At 49.5% G+C, this 12,527-nt stretch overlaps 1 protein-coding gene across 1 annotated transcript in view; it reads left to right on the top strand.

The window, feature by feature from the left end:
- Window positions 1–12,527, top strand: part of STS (steroid sulfatase (microsomal), isozyme S) — a 157,548-nt gene that overhangs the window by 1,542 nt on the left and 143,479 nt on the right. The gene's annotated exons all lie outside the window — the stretch shown is intronic.

Here is a 12,527-nt window from a genome sequence, read left to right as displayed (position 1 = left end):
GTCATGGGGTCCCCCCGCGGGGCACTTCGGCCCGGGCCCCGGAGCGCCTGTCCTCAAACTCTTGGCAAGTCTCTCTTGCAGTTTATAGCCGCCCGCACCCGCCTCCCCCCCCCCACCTCGGGCCGGCAGGGAGCGTGAGCAATGGCGCGCGGGTCCCCCTCCTTGAGCGCCTGTATCGCCGAGCAACCCTGGCTGGTTACAACTCCCAGAGCGATTCCGCTGCCGAAGTCTGATAACAGAGAGCTGGAATTGGTTCGGTTCGGTTCAGTTCAGTCGCTCAGTCGTGTCCCGACTCTCTGCGACCCCCATGGACTGCAGCACAGCCAGGCTTCCCTGTCCATCACCAACTCCCGGAGCTTACTCCAAAAGTGTGTTGTCAAAGTGTTAGTTGCTGAGTCGTGCCCGACCCTTGGCGACCCCATGGACTGCAGCCCACCAGGCTTCTTGGTCCATGGGATTTTCCAGGCAAGGGTACTGGATTGGGTTACCATTTCCTTCTCCAGGAGATCGTCCCAACCCAGGGATTGAATCCCGGTCTCCCGCACCGCAGGCAGATTCTTTACCGACTGAGCTCCGAGGGAAGCCCTTACTCAAACTCATGTCCATGGAGTGGGTGATGCCATCCAACCATCTCATCCTCTGTCGTCCCCTTCCTCCCGCTTTCAATCTTCCCTAGCATCAGGGTCTTTTCCAGTGAGTCAGTTTTTCGAATCGGATGGCCAAAGGATTGTAGCTTCAGCTTCAGCATCTGTCCTTCCAATGAATATACAGGACTGATTTCCTTTAGGATGGACTGGTTGGAACTCCTTGCTGTCCAAGGAACTCGGGCTTCCCTGATAGCTCAGTCGGTAAAGAGGCAGAATAAGACTGCCTTGCCCGTTTTTGCCTTGTATATCTCATCTGCTTTGATTATTTTTTCTTCCCCTCCCCGCCCCAAAGTTTCTGAAGGCAAGCTGAAAGGCAGCATTTCTTTTTTTTTTTCTTCCCACTCAGAAATACCTTCCCCCAACCCATTTCTCGGAGAAGGCAATGGCACCCTACTCCAGTACTCTTGCCTGGAAAACTGGACAGAGGAGCCTGGTAGGCTGCAGTCCATGGGGCCTCTAAGAGTCCGACATGACTGATCAACTTCACTTTCACTTTTCACTTTCATGCACTGGAGAAGGAAATGGCAACCCACTTCAGTATTCTTGCCTGGAGAATCCCAGGGACGGCAGAGCCTGGTGGGCTGCCGTCTATGGGGTCGCACAGAGTCGGACACAACTGAAGCGACTTAGCAGCAGCAGCAACCCATTTCTATTATTTTTAGCTGGTGTTGTAAATGCATGTTGGCAAATGGGCTTCCAGGGTGACTCAGATGGTAAAGAATCCGCCTGCAATGGGAGAGACCTGGGTTCGATCCCTGGGTTGGGAAGATTCCCCTGGAGAAGGGAATGGCTACCCACTCCAGTATTCAGGTCTAGAGAAGTCCACAGAGGAGCCTGGCAGGCTACAGTGCATGGGGTTGCAAGGAGTCAGGAGAGGATTGAGCGATTTTCATTTTTAAATGCATGTTTAAACATAAAGATAGGATCTTTCGAGAGGCGGAAATAAGAAAGCTGCAGAGACTTTAAAATGTGAGCGTTGTGTTTCTGGTGAAGTGTGTCAACTGGGCACTCAAGACAGCTTGGTTTAGCACATATCAGCATTAAACCTCTGTGCCTGCCTTTCCGTGTACATGAAACGAAAGCGTTACATGATGCAAGCCCGGGCAAGCTGTTCAGTTCAGTCACTGTTGTGTCTGACTCTGCGACCCCATGGACTGGGCAGGCAGTTGGAAGTGGCAAATAGAATATGCTCAGTTAACTTACGTCTTTTTTTCAAGCTGTGGCTGTGACAGACGTTCCCTGGTTTCATCCAGTCATGATTTCCTGTTGAGGACGCTGGACCTCAGAGAGGGCAGTTCATCAGCCAGTTAGTGAGCAGACTCTGCCCCAAATGTGCTGCTGCTGCTAAGTTGCTTCAGTCGTGTCCGACTCTGTGCGACCCCATAGACAGCAGCCCACCAGGCTACTCTGTCCACAGGATTCTCTAGGCAAGAATACTGGAGAGGGTTGCTGTTTCCTTTTCCTCCGAATGTGCTAGGCTGCTGTATGGAATGACCACCGAGTAGGTAGACGCAACAACATGAAGTTAGCGCCTCCCAGTTCTGAAGGCTGAAAGTCCGGCATGAGAGGGTGGGCAGGGTTAACCCCTTCTGAGGAAAGAGTTGGTTCCAGGCCTCTCTCCTTGGCTCCAACACAGCCATCTTATCTCTTTATCTCGTCATCTTATCTTCTGTCCATGCATCTGTTTCCATGTCCACATTCCCCTTTTTATAAGGACACCAGTCATCCAGGATTGCCACCCAGACTCATGACCACATTCTAATTTAATTACCTACGTCAAGACCTTCTCTTCAGGTAAGGTCACACTGAGGTACTGGTGGTCAGGATTCCTACATTATTATTTTTTTAATATTTATTATATTTATTTATTTGGCTCTTCTGGGTCTTAGTTGCAGCCTGTGGGATCGTCAGTCTTTGTTGTGGCATCTTGTTTTTTTTAGGTGCAACATGTGAGTTTCCAGCAGACAGAATCTAGTTTCCTGCGTGCGTGCATGCTCAGTCGCTTCAGTCGTGTCTGACTCTGGGATCGACCTCTGTCCGTGGCATTCTCCAGGCAAGAACACTGGAGCGGGTTGCCATTTCCTTCTTCCAGGGGATCCTCCCCACCTAGGGATCAAACCCAGGTCCCATGCATTGAGGCAGGGAGTCTTAGCCACAGAAGTCCCTCCTATGTAGGGTTGGGTTTGGTTTTTTTTTCTTTTTTCTTTTTTCTTTTTTTTGAGAGGGACACAATTCAACCTGGAACATAGTTATTCCATAAATATTGGGGGCCTCCTGTCTGCCCAGGCTCACCTGTTGGACCCTTTTTAGAATTCTCGCTCAGCTTCTTTCCGTTTTTGGAAACGTAAATGGACACATAAAGGAGACTTCTCTGGTTGTAACAACTTTGTTGATTCCTTAGACAAAAGGACTGTTTTCAAAAGGGAAAGAAAGAAAGAAAAAAAAAGCTCCAGTGCCAGTATTAAGAATTGGAAACAGCAAGGGTAAGGCCAGAGCTATAAGAAAGCTCTGTGTTAGGGAAAGGGGGGCTCCTTAGAAGGTGCTTACGGAGTTGCCTGGGTTTTGACGCTTCGTGATAATGTGCTGCAAAAATAAGCAAACATAGATGCAGGTGATAAAGGTGTGAGATACCCTGGCACAGAGATACTTGGAGGGTCCCCCTTGCCCTGTTTCAGCCACGCCACCCTGGGCACGTCTGGGCAGACCATCCAGTTTGTTCACTTACAGGAAACAAATGCGCTGGCAGAGGGGAGTTCCCCTTCCACCGAGGCTAAGCCAGCAAAACCTCAGGGCAGTGCAGTTGCAGATAAGATACATTGGGAAACTTCTCCCACAAGGCTTGAAAACATGGCTCAAGTCATTTTTTTTTTTTAAAGTCTGCTTTTCCGCACCCTTTAGAAACATCTCTTGCCCACAATGGAAGGCACCTCAAAATATCAACAACCACAAAAAAAACTTACTAACTGAAGCTGAACTAGGAAAAAAAAAAACAAAAAACAAAAACAGGAAAATGTGTTCTATTCAAGTGGTTGCTACACACGTCATCAGGTGTTACTGGTTGTTGCAGTTTAGTCACGGAGTTGTGTCCGACTCTCCGATCACAAGGACTGCCAGGCTCCTCTGTCCTTGGAATTCTCCAGGCAAGAATTCTAGAGCGGGTCGCCATTTTCCTCCTCCAGGGGAATCTCCCACCCACGGATTGAACCCGCATCTCCTGCATTGGCAGGTGGATTTTTAACCACTGCGCCACCTGGGATCCCCCCAAAATATGTATACATGTATGTATGTGAGTGAAGTCGTTCAGTCGTGTCCAACTCTTTGTGACCCCCATGGACTGTAGCCCACCAGGCTCCTCTCTCCATGGAATTTTCCAAGCAAGAAGACTGGAGTGGGTTGCCATTTCCTTCTCCAGGAGATCTTCCCACCCCAGGGATCGAACCCAGGTTTCCCGCACTGTAGGCAGACACTTTACCATCTGAGCCACCAGGGAAGTCCACTCTCTATACAGTATCACCTTGTTTCTTTTTAAAAATATTATTTGTTTGCTGGCTGTGCCGGGTCTTCATTGCTTCGCGAGAGCTACTCTCTCGTGGCAATGCACAGGCTTGCGCTTGCGATGGCTTCTCTCGTCGCACAGCGAGGGCTCTAGGCATGCCGGCTTCAGTAGTTGCAGCACAAGGGCTCAGGAGTTGCGGCACACGAGCTTAGGTGCCTCGCCACATGTGGGATCTTCCCAGACCGGAGATTGAACGGGTGTCCCCTGCGTTGCAAGGCAGGCTCTTCACCAGTGGACCAGCAGGGAAGCCCACAGTCCCAACTTACATCAGCTTCCTTATTTTGCTGTCTTGGTTCTTCCGGCTGTACATTTCCTTTGTGTGTGGTATTTGGAGAGCTGTGTAGAAGCCAGGTTTTCTTTGGAAGCAGTTCCAGCCCTGCAGGTGACCCTCGGCGGCTTCCAGTTTCCCTCCGTAGCTCTGTCTGCCCTGGTCCTAGCAAGTGTGAGGCTGATGGTTGAGGCCTGACCTGCGGGTTACACATACAGAGCATCACAGCGCAACCATCACAGCGGCTGAGCCGAGTCCGAAAGGGCTTTGTTGATTCAAGACGCAGGAAACGTCTGGGGCTGCTACTGGCAGGAGCAGACGGACTTTGTGGTGAGTTTGGGAGAGGCCAGCATGCCCCCTCCAGGTACAAGGGTTCCATGCTCAACAATCCTTTAGCTGGAGAACTCACAGGGGAGCAGCTTGAAAGTTAAAGGTATAGGAGATGGAAAACAGAGTACTGATATCTTTTTTTTAGGGGGGAGAATTATTTCAAATTTATTTATTTTAATTGGAGGCTAATTGTGGTGGGTTTTGCCATACATCGACATAAATCAGCCATGGGTGTACATGCGTCCCCCACCCCAAACCCCGTTTTTTTATATGGACCATTTTTAAAAAGTCTTTACTGAATTTCTTACAATCTTGCTTCTGTTGTTTACGTTCTGGTGTTTTGGCCCCAAGGCACGTGGGATCTTAGCTTCCTGACCAGGGATCAGACCCACACCTGCCTGCTTTGGAAGGCAAAGTCTTAACCAGTGGACTGCCAGGGAAGTCCTAAAGTACCGATGTCTTGAGTGGAACTTTGGTGTCTTTATATATATGTATATAATAGCATATCTGTTATATATATAAAATATGTATTTTATATGTGCTCCACGCTCAGTCGTGTCTAACCTTTTGTGACCCTTTGGACTGTAGCCTGCCAGGCTCCGTTATCCATGGGATTTTTCAGGCAAGAATACTAGAGTGAGTTGCCATTTTCCTCCTCCTGGGAATCTTCCCTACCCAGGAATCCAGCTGGCAGGTCCTGCATTTCCTGCACTGCAGTCTCTGAGCCATCAGGGAAAGACCTTATGTATGGATGGATAGAAATAGACATAAAGTATGTCCATGTGTACATAGATGTGTACATACATATGTGTAAAGTGTGGATCTACATAAATATATATTATTTGGGAAAGACCCTGATGCTGGGAAAGACGGAAGGCGGGTGGAGAAGGGGACGACAGAGGATGAGATGGTTGGATGACATCACTGACTCAATGGACGTGGGTTTGTGTGGACTCCGGGAGTTGGTGATGGACAGGGAGGCCTGGCCTGCTGCAGTCCATGGGGTCCAAAGAGTCGGACACAACTGAGCGACTGAACTGGACTGAACCACCCCATGACCTCATCTAAGTCTAATTACTTCCCTGGGAGTTATAAGAAATACATGTTTGGTCTTCATTCCATTTCAGGCAGCTCCTGGAGCCCTAGCAATTTCTTAAGTGAGGAAAGAGATAAAGGTGTCTTTTGTTGTGTTAATAAGGTGACTCTTGCAAAGCAGCTAATTGTGGGGACTGGTTGCCAGGGGAGCCAATTTGCTTTCTTTTTTTTTTTTTATTTAATTAATTATTTTTGGCTGTGCTGGGTCTTTCTTGCTGTGTGGGCTTTTCTCTAGTTGAGACAAGCAGGAGCTACTCTCTGGTTCTGGGGCCCAGGCTTCTCAACGCAGCGGCTTCTTTTGTTGTGGAGCACAGGCCCTCGGGTATCTGGGTTTCAGTAATTGCAGCTCCGGGTCACTGGAACACAGGCTAAGTTGCTTCTCAGCATGTGGGATCTTTCTGAGCCAGAGATCTAACCGGTGTGCCCTGCCAATGCAGATCAGGCAGATTCTTTACCACCAAGCCACCAGGGAAGCCCCAGATAGATTTTCTCATGAGAGCCTCAGAAGGTTCAGGTTCACCCCCAGCGTCCAAGGAAGGGTGAGGGGCTGGAGGTTGAACCAGCCTCCCATAGCCAATGGTATAATCAGTACGCCCACATAATAAAACCTCCATAAAAACACGCAGTGAACCCGTGGAGGTGATGGGACGGTGGTTCCCTGGAGAGGGTGTGGGAGCTCCGTATCCTTTCCCCGTACCTCCATATCCTTCCCTGGTGCGTCTCTGGCTGTTCCACAGTCGTATCCATTTATAATAAACCAGTGAATCCGAAAGTAACCTGTTTTCCTGAGTTCTGTGAGCCACTGTAGGAAATGAAACTCAAGGAGGTGGTTGGAGGAACTTGGGGCCTAAAGCGGGTCAGTCGGAAGGACAGGTGATTACGTGGACTTTGTGATTGATGTCTGAAGGAGGTGGGGTTGGGTGGGGACAAGTTTGGTGGGATGGAGCCCTTACACTGGGATCCCATGCTCTCTCCCAGTAGTCAGATCAGAATTGAGTTGAGTTGTGGACACCCCAGAGGTGTTAGAGAATTGCTTCTCCAAGGTGTCTTTTGTTATGTTAATAAGGTGACTTTTGCAAAGCAGCTATTTGTGGGGACTAGTTTTCCCCTTGAAAACCGTGCAGTCAGAGCTGATATCAGAACTAAACTCCTGTGGATAAACAGCAAGGCCCAAATGTATAGCCCAATGACCTATATTCAATAGCCTGTGATAAACCGTCATGGAAGAGAATATAAAAAAAGAATGTATTCATACATGTGTATAAGTGAGTCAGTTTGCTGTACAGCAGAAATTTAACACAGCATTTTAATTCAGCTATACTAGCCCTAACCCATCCCAGTATTCTTGCCTGGAAAATTCCATGGACAGAGGAGCCTGGCGGGCTACAGTCCATGAGGGTCTGAGCAACTGAGCAGAGACACATACTTCAATTAAACTCTCACAGCATTTCTTAATCAGCTATACCCCAATACAAAATAAAAAGTAAAAAAAAAAAGTGCTCTAAATGAGCTTTAAAAAATATAGGAAATTACAAGTAAACGCTCAAAAGATCCCACCTCCAAATTCTAGCTCACTGGGGGTTACGGCTTCCAGCTAGGAGTTTTAGGGGGGCTCGAACGTTCTGTCCATCAGAGAATATCACCTTCTGTTCTTTAAAAAAATCGGTAACCCAGGTTGTCTGCTTACTTCTGTCCTACGTAGAGTGACTGCAGGTTGGTTACCCGGTTTCACACTGACAGCCGCGCAGGCAGGGAGCGTTTCCCCTGCAGGTTTTTACGGGGACCCACCGCCAGCCTTCCTCAAGCTACCACCCAATCGTGCAGAGTTAGGAGACCATCCAGCCCAGGAGAGTGAACAAGGCAGAGAAAGCGTGACAGGCGTGAGACCGCCCCTGCAGGCGTTTCAAGCAGGGAGTGTGTCATTAGGGGCAGGTGCCTGAAGCTAAGGTCGCTGACCCTGACGACTGGAAATGCAGGTTTTGCTGCAGACTTCTGGCCTCAGGGGCCGCGTGGGCTGATAGGACACCAGGGGTGGGCTTTGGGGCAGGTGGCCCCGCAGCCTGGAGCACGCAGGTAAGGGACGCAGAGAAAGACGTGGTGAGTTGAGGTTTGGGAACGTGGCAGAGACCACTCGCCTGTGTATCCCGGGTTCAGGGTTCCCCCCCGCCCCACCACCACCTCAGCACTGTACATATGTGGGGCAGGCAAGTCATTACGCACTGAATTGTGTGCCCCCAAATTCAGTGCGGATGTCCTGGATGAACATCCGGGACCTCTGAATGTGGCTGTGTTTGGAGATCTTTAAAGAGGGGGTGATGAAGATAAAAGGAGGTCACTCAGATGGGCCCTGATCCCGCAGGACCGGGGTCCTTATAAGAAAAGGAGGTCAGCACACAGATACACACGGGAGTGGGGGGACAGCCACGTGGGGGCACAGGGAGCAGATGGCCACTGACATGCCCAGGAGAGAGGCCTCGGGAGGAACCTGGCCTGCGTGCGCCTGGATCTTGAACTTCCAGCCTCCAGGAGGGGGCGAGAACACACTCAAGTCTGTTACTTAAAAGCTGTCCAGCCTATGGTACTTTGTTATGGCCACCCTGGCAAAATATTAGGATAATTTTTAGCTGCAGGAGGATTGTTTCTGGGCGTTGTAGGATATGTAGCAGCCTTCCTTGTCTCTACCCACTAAATGCCAGTAGCAAACACCTCCTGTATGTCTGCTTATCAATCCATCCATCCATCAGTCCTATAGATCCAGCCACTATCTACCCATCCATCCATCCATCCATCCATTCACACTTCTGTCTGTCCACCCATCTATCCATCCATCCATCCTTCTCTCTGTCCACCTGTCCTTCTATCTGTGCATCCATCCATCCATCTTCTGTCTACCCATTTATCTAGCCATGCATCCATCCTATGTACCCACCCATACGTCTGTGTATCCATCCTTCAATGTACCCGTCCATGTATCGATCCATCCATCTTCTGTCGATGTATCCATCCATGCATTCATCTGTTCATCCAGTCATCCTATCTCTCCGTCCATCCTTCATCCATCTTTCTTCTGTTAATCCGTTTGTCTGTCCATCCAGCCGTCTGTGTGTGTGTCAGTTGCTCAGTCATGTCTGACTCTTTGCGACCCCGTGGACGGTAGCCCGGCAGGCTCCTCTGTGCAGGGGATTCTCCAGGCCAGAAGACTGGAGTGGGCTGCCATTTCCTCCTCCAGGGGACCTTCCTGGCCCAGGGATTGAAGTCGGGTCTCCTCCTCCTGTCTGTCTGTCCATCCATACTTCTATCTGTCCATGCTTCTATCTATCCATCCACCTCTGTGCCTCCATCTATCTATCCATCCATCTATATTCTGACTATCCAGATGGATGGTTATCTATCCATTTATCTCTATCCATCTATCTGTATTTCTATCTATGCATACACACGGGCACACACATGTATGGAGTCATATGTGCACGGAATCCCAGGAGCCTACTGAAACAAGAAGGCAGAGCTGCAGCTCAGAGGTTCTGCCCTGTGTATGCAGTCAGCTTCTTCATGTCCCTTGACTCCAAGAATCCTTGACCTGATTCAAAGAGCTCTCAGTCTGGGACTCCAGAGGCGTTAGAGGAAAAAAAAAAAAAAGAATGTGCTCCCCGTGGAGCTGAAACATTTCACTGTCATTTTTACAACACCTTCCTGACAACAACACGCTCATTTTGCAGCTTAGACAACGTGTCCTTCCACGCTTGTAAAACCCAGTTAAGTGTCCTGCTAATTAACCCTTTCCTTCGAGACGCCAGATAAGGAAGCTGATGGGAACTGGCCAAGGTCGCGCAGCTCCTGGAGAGCTAGGGTCTGTCCATCCGGTTGCCGGCTTGTTGGAGCCGTCCGTCTCGCCATCCGTCACCTCCCTCTGCCCCATCGTTGTCTTTGCGCATCTGCGAGGTGTGGGTACTACTCAGCAGAGATTGGTGGCAGGGCAGACTGGAGCCCGGTGGTCCCTGTGGCTCCCAGTGGGTGGGCACCTGTAGAGTCTGCTCTGCTCCAGCCATGGGGGGCTCACAAGCCTTGCCCCCTGCTTCCTCCAACCTGCGGAGAAGGGCTTCCACATCACATTCAGCGTCTGGATGGGCCCACGCGGGGATTCTCCTGTGGCAAGGCGGGGAAACTAAGAGCTCTGGTTTTAGGACTTCCCTGGTGGTCCAGCGGCTAAGAGTCCACGCTCGCAATGTAGACGGGCCCGAGTTCCACCCCTGGTCAGGAACTGGATCCCACGGGCTGCAGCTAAGAGTTCGCATGCCCTAGTGAGGATCCTGCGTGCTACAACTAAGACTCAGAGCAGCCAAGTAAATAAATAGAAATTTTTTAAGAAAAAAGAATGCCTTTCTTGTCTACCTGAAGGCGAGATCTCCTTATTTACATACTTCATGTGATCTCTGAGCTCTACCTTAACACTTCAGAGCTGTGATTCTCCCTTGTCTACATGGGCAGTTTGCTATGGCTGTGTCTGAGCCCCGTACCTACCATCAGCAAGCTCAGGAGAAAGACCCCCTCTGCCAGCACATCCTAGTGAGGCCTGGTGGATAGTAGGTGCTCAACTCGGCCAGCACATCCTACTGAGGCCTGGTGGATAGTAGGTGCTCAACTCGGCCAGCACATCCTACTGAGGCCTGGTGGATAGTAGGTGCTCAACTAACGTGCGTGCATGCTCAGTCGTGTCCGACTCTAGGTGACCCTGTGGACTGTAGCCCCACCAGCCTCCTCTGTCTGTGGGATTCTCCCGGCAAGAATACTGGAATTGGGTTGCCATTTCCTCCTCCAGGGGATCTTCCCGACCCAGGGATTGAACCCACATCTCTTGCATTTCTGGCACTGGCAGGTGGATTCTTGACCACTGAGCCTTCTTGGAAGACCCCACTCAACTAAATATGCTATGTTAGTAAATACAGTCCTTTACTACAAAGAAAAAAGAAGCAAGCTCTGGCTTCCGTACAGAGCTAGCGTGGCAGTAGGGACCATCCACTGCTCCCCTCCAGCTACCTGTTTGTCCCCAGCCCAGGGAGCTCTGGGAGGGACGCTTGGTGTGGATGGCTGCATGTTCTGCTTGTGGTATTTTCCTCCTGGGTGCAGTAGGTATTTTTGCAGGAAGGTCATTTGTCCTGACCTTCTTTGCTGTCAGACTACCACTCAGATGACCTGCCTGCCAGAGCGGGCTCGGTTTACTCCTTGCAGTGAAGTGTCCACAGACCAGCAGCATCAGCACCATCTGGGACCTTGCCAAAAATGCAGACCCCCCCCGAGGCCCCACCCAGCCCACCTGAACCAGTATCTGCATTTCACCCCGGTTTCCCAGGGGGTCTTGGGGTCTTTGTCCCGTGGGGTCAAACCCCATGGTGCGTGTGGTGAGCAGCTGTATGAGAATCTTGGCTTGCGATGACTTTATGAAGAAAACAGGAAATCAGCTGAGTCCAGGGAGAGTGGTGTCTTGCTTCTTCTCAAGGAACCAACAGGCAGAACTATCTATTTTTATATTGTCTGTGTTTTTGAGGTTTCTTCTGCTGTGGATCATCAAAACCACATCCCTCATAGATGACTGATGAGGAAATAAAATGCATTCATGATTCTGTCTATGTGTGTATCCATCTCTCCATCTCTCTATCCATCCATCTACCCCTCTATCACATCTATCTATCTACCTATCTATTCATCTGTCTATCCCTCTATTACATCTATCATCCATCCATCCATCCCTCTAATCCATCCATCTATATGTCCATACATCTATCCATCCATCCATATGTCCATCATCCATCCATCCATCCACCCACCCATACGTCCATCCATCTATCCATCCATCAATCCCATCTATCTGTCCTGTCCATCTCTTTCTCCACATCCATCGATCTATCTATCCATCCATCCATCTATGCCTGTCTGTGTATCTATCCATCTGTCAATTCTATCATATCTATCTACCTATCTATCTGTCTATCCCTCTATCATATCTATCATCCATCCATCCATCCATCCATCTCTCTATCCATCCATGCATACGTCCATCCATCTACCTATCCATCCATCCATACATCTATCTATCCACCCATCCATCCATACATTCATACATCTATCATCCATCCATCCATCTAACCATCCATCCATCCATCCATCCATACGTCCATCCATCTACCTATCCATCCATCTACCTATCCATCCATCTATACGTCCATCCATCTCTCTCTCCATCCATCTACCTATCCATCCATCTACCTATCCATCCATCTATATGTCCATCCATCTCTCTATCCATCCATCTACCTATCCATCCATCTACCTATCCATCCATCTATACGTCCATCCATCTCTCTATCCATCCATGCGTATGTCCATCCTTCTATCTATCCATCCATACGTCCATCCATCTACCTATCCATCCATGCATACATGTGTCTATAGATCCATCCATCCATCCATTCATACATCTATCATCCATCTATCCATCCATCTCTCTATCCATCTATGCATACGTCCATCCATCTATCCATCCATCCATTCATTCATACATCTATCATCCATCCATCCATCTATCTATCCATCCATCCATACATCCATCTGTCCATCCATCCATCCATCCATT

This window comes from Capra hircus (genome assembly GCF_001704415.2).
Source record: "Capra hircus breed San Clemente chromosome X unlocalized genomic scaffold, ASM170441v1, whole genome shotgun sequence".
Lineage (NCBI taxonomy): Eukaryota > Metazoa > Chordata > Mammalia > Artiodactyla > Bovidae > Capra > Capra hircus.
This window is presented reverse-complemented; position numbering and strand designations above follow the sequence as displayed.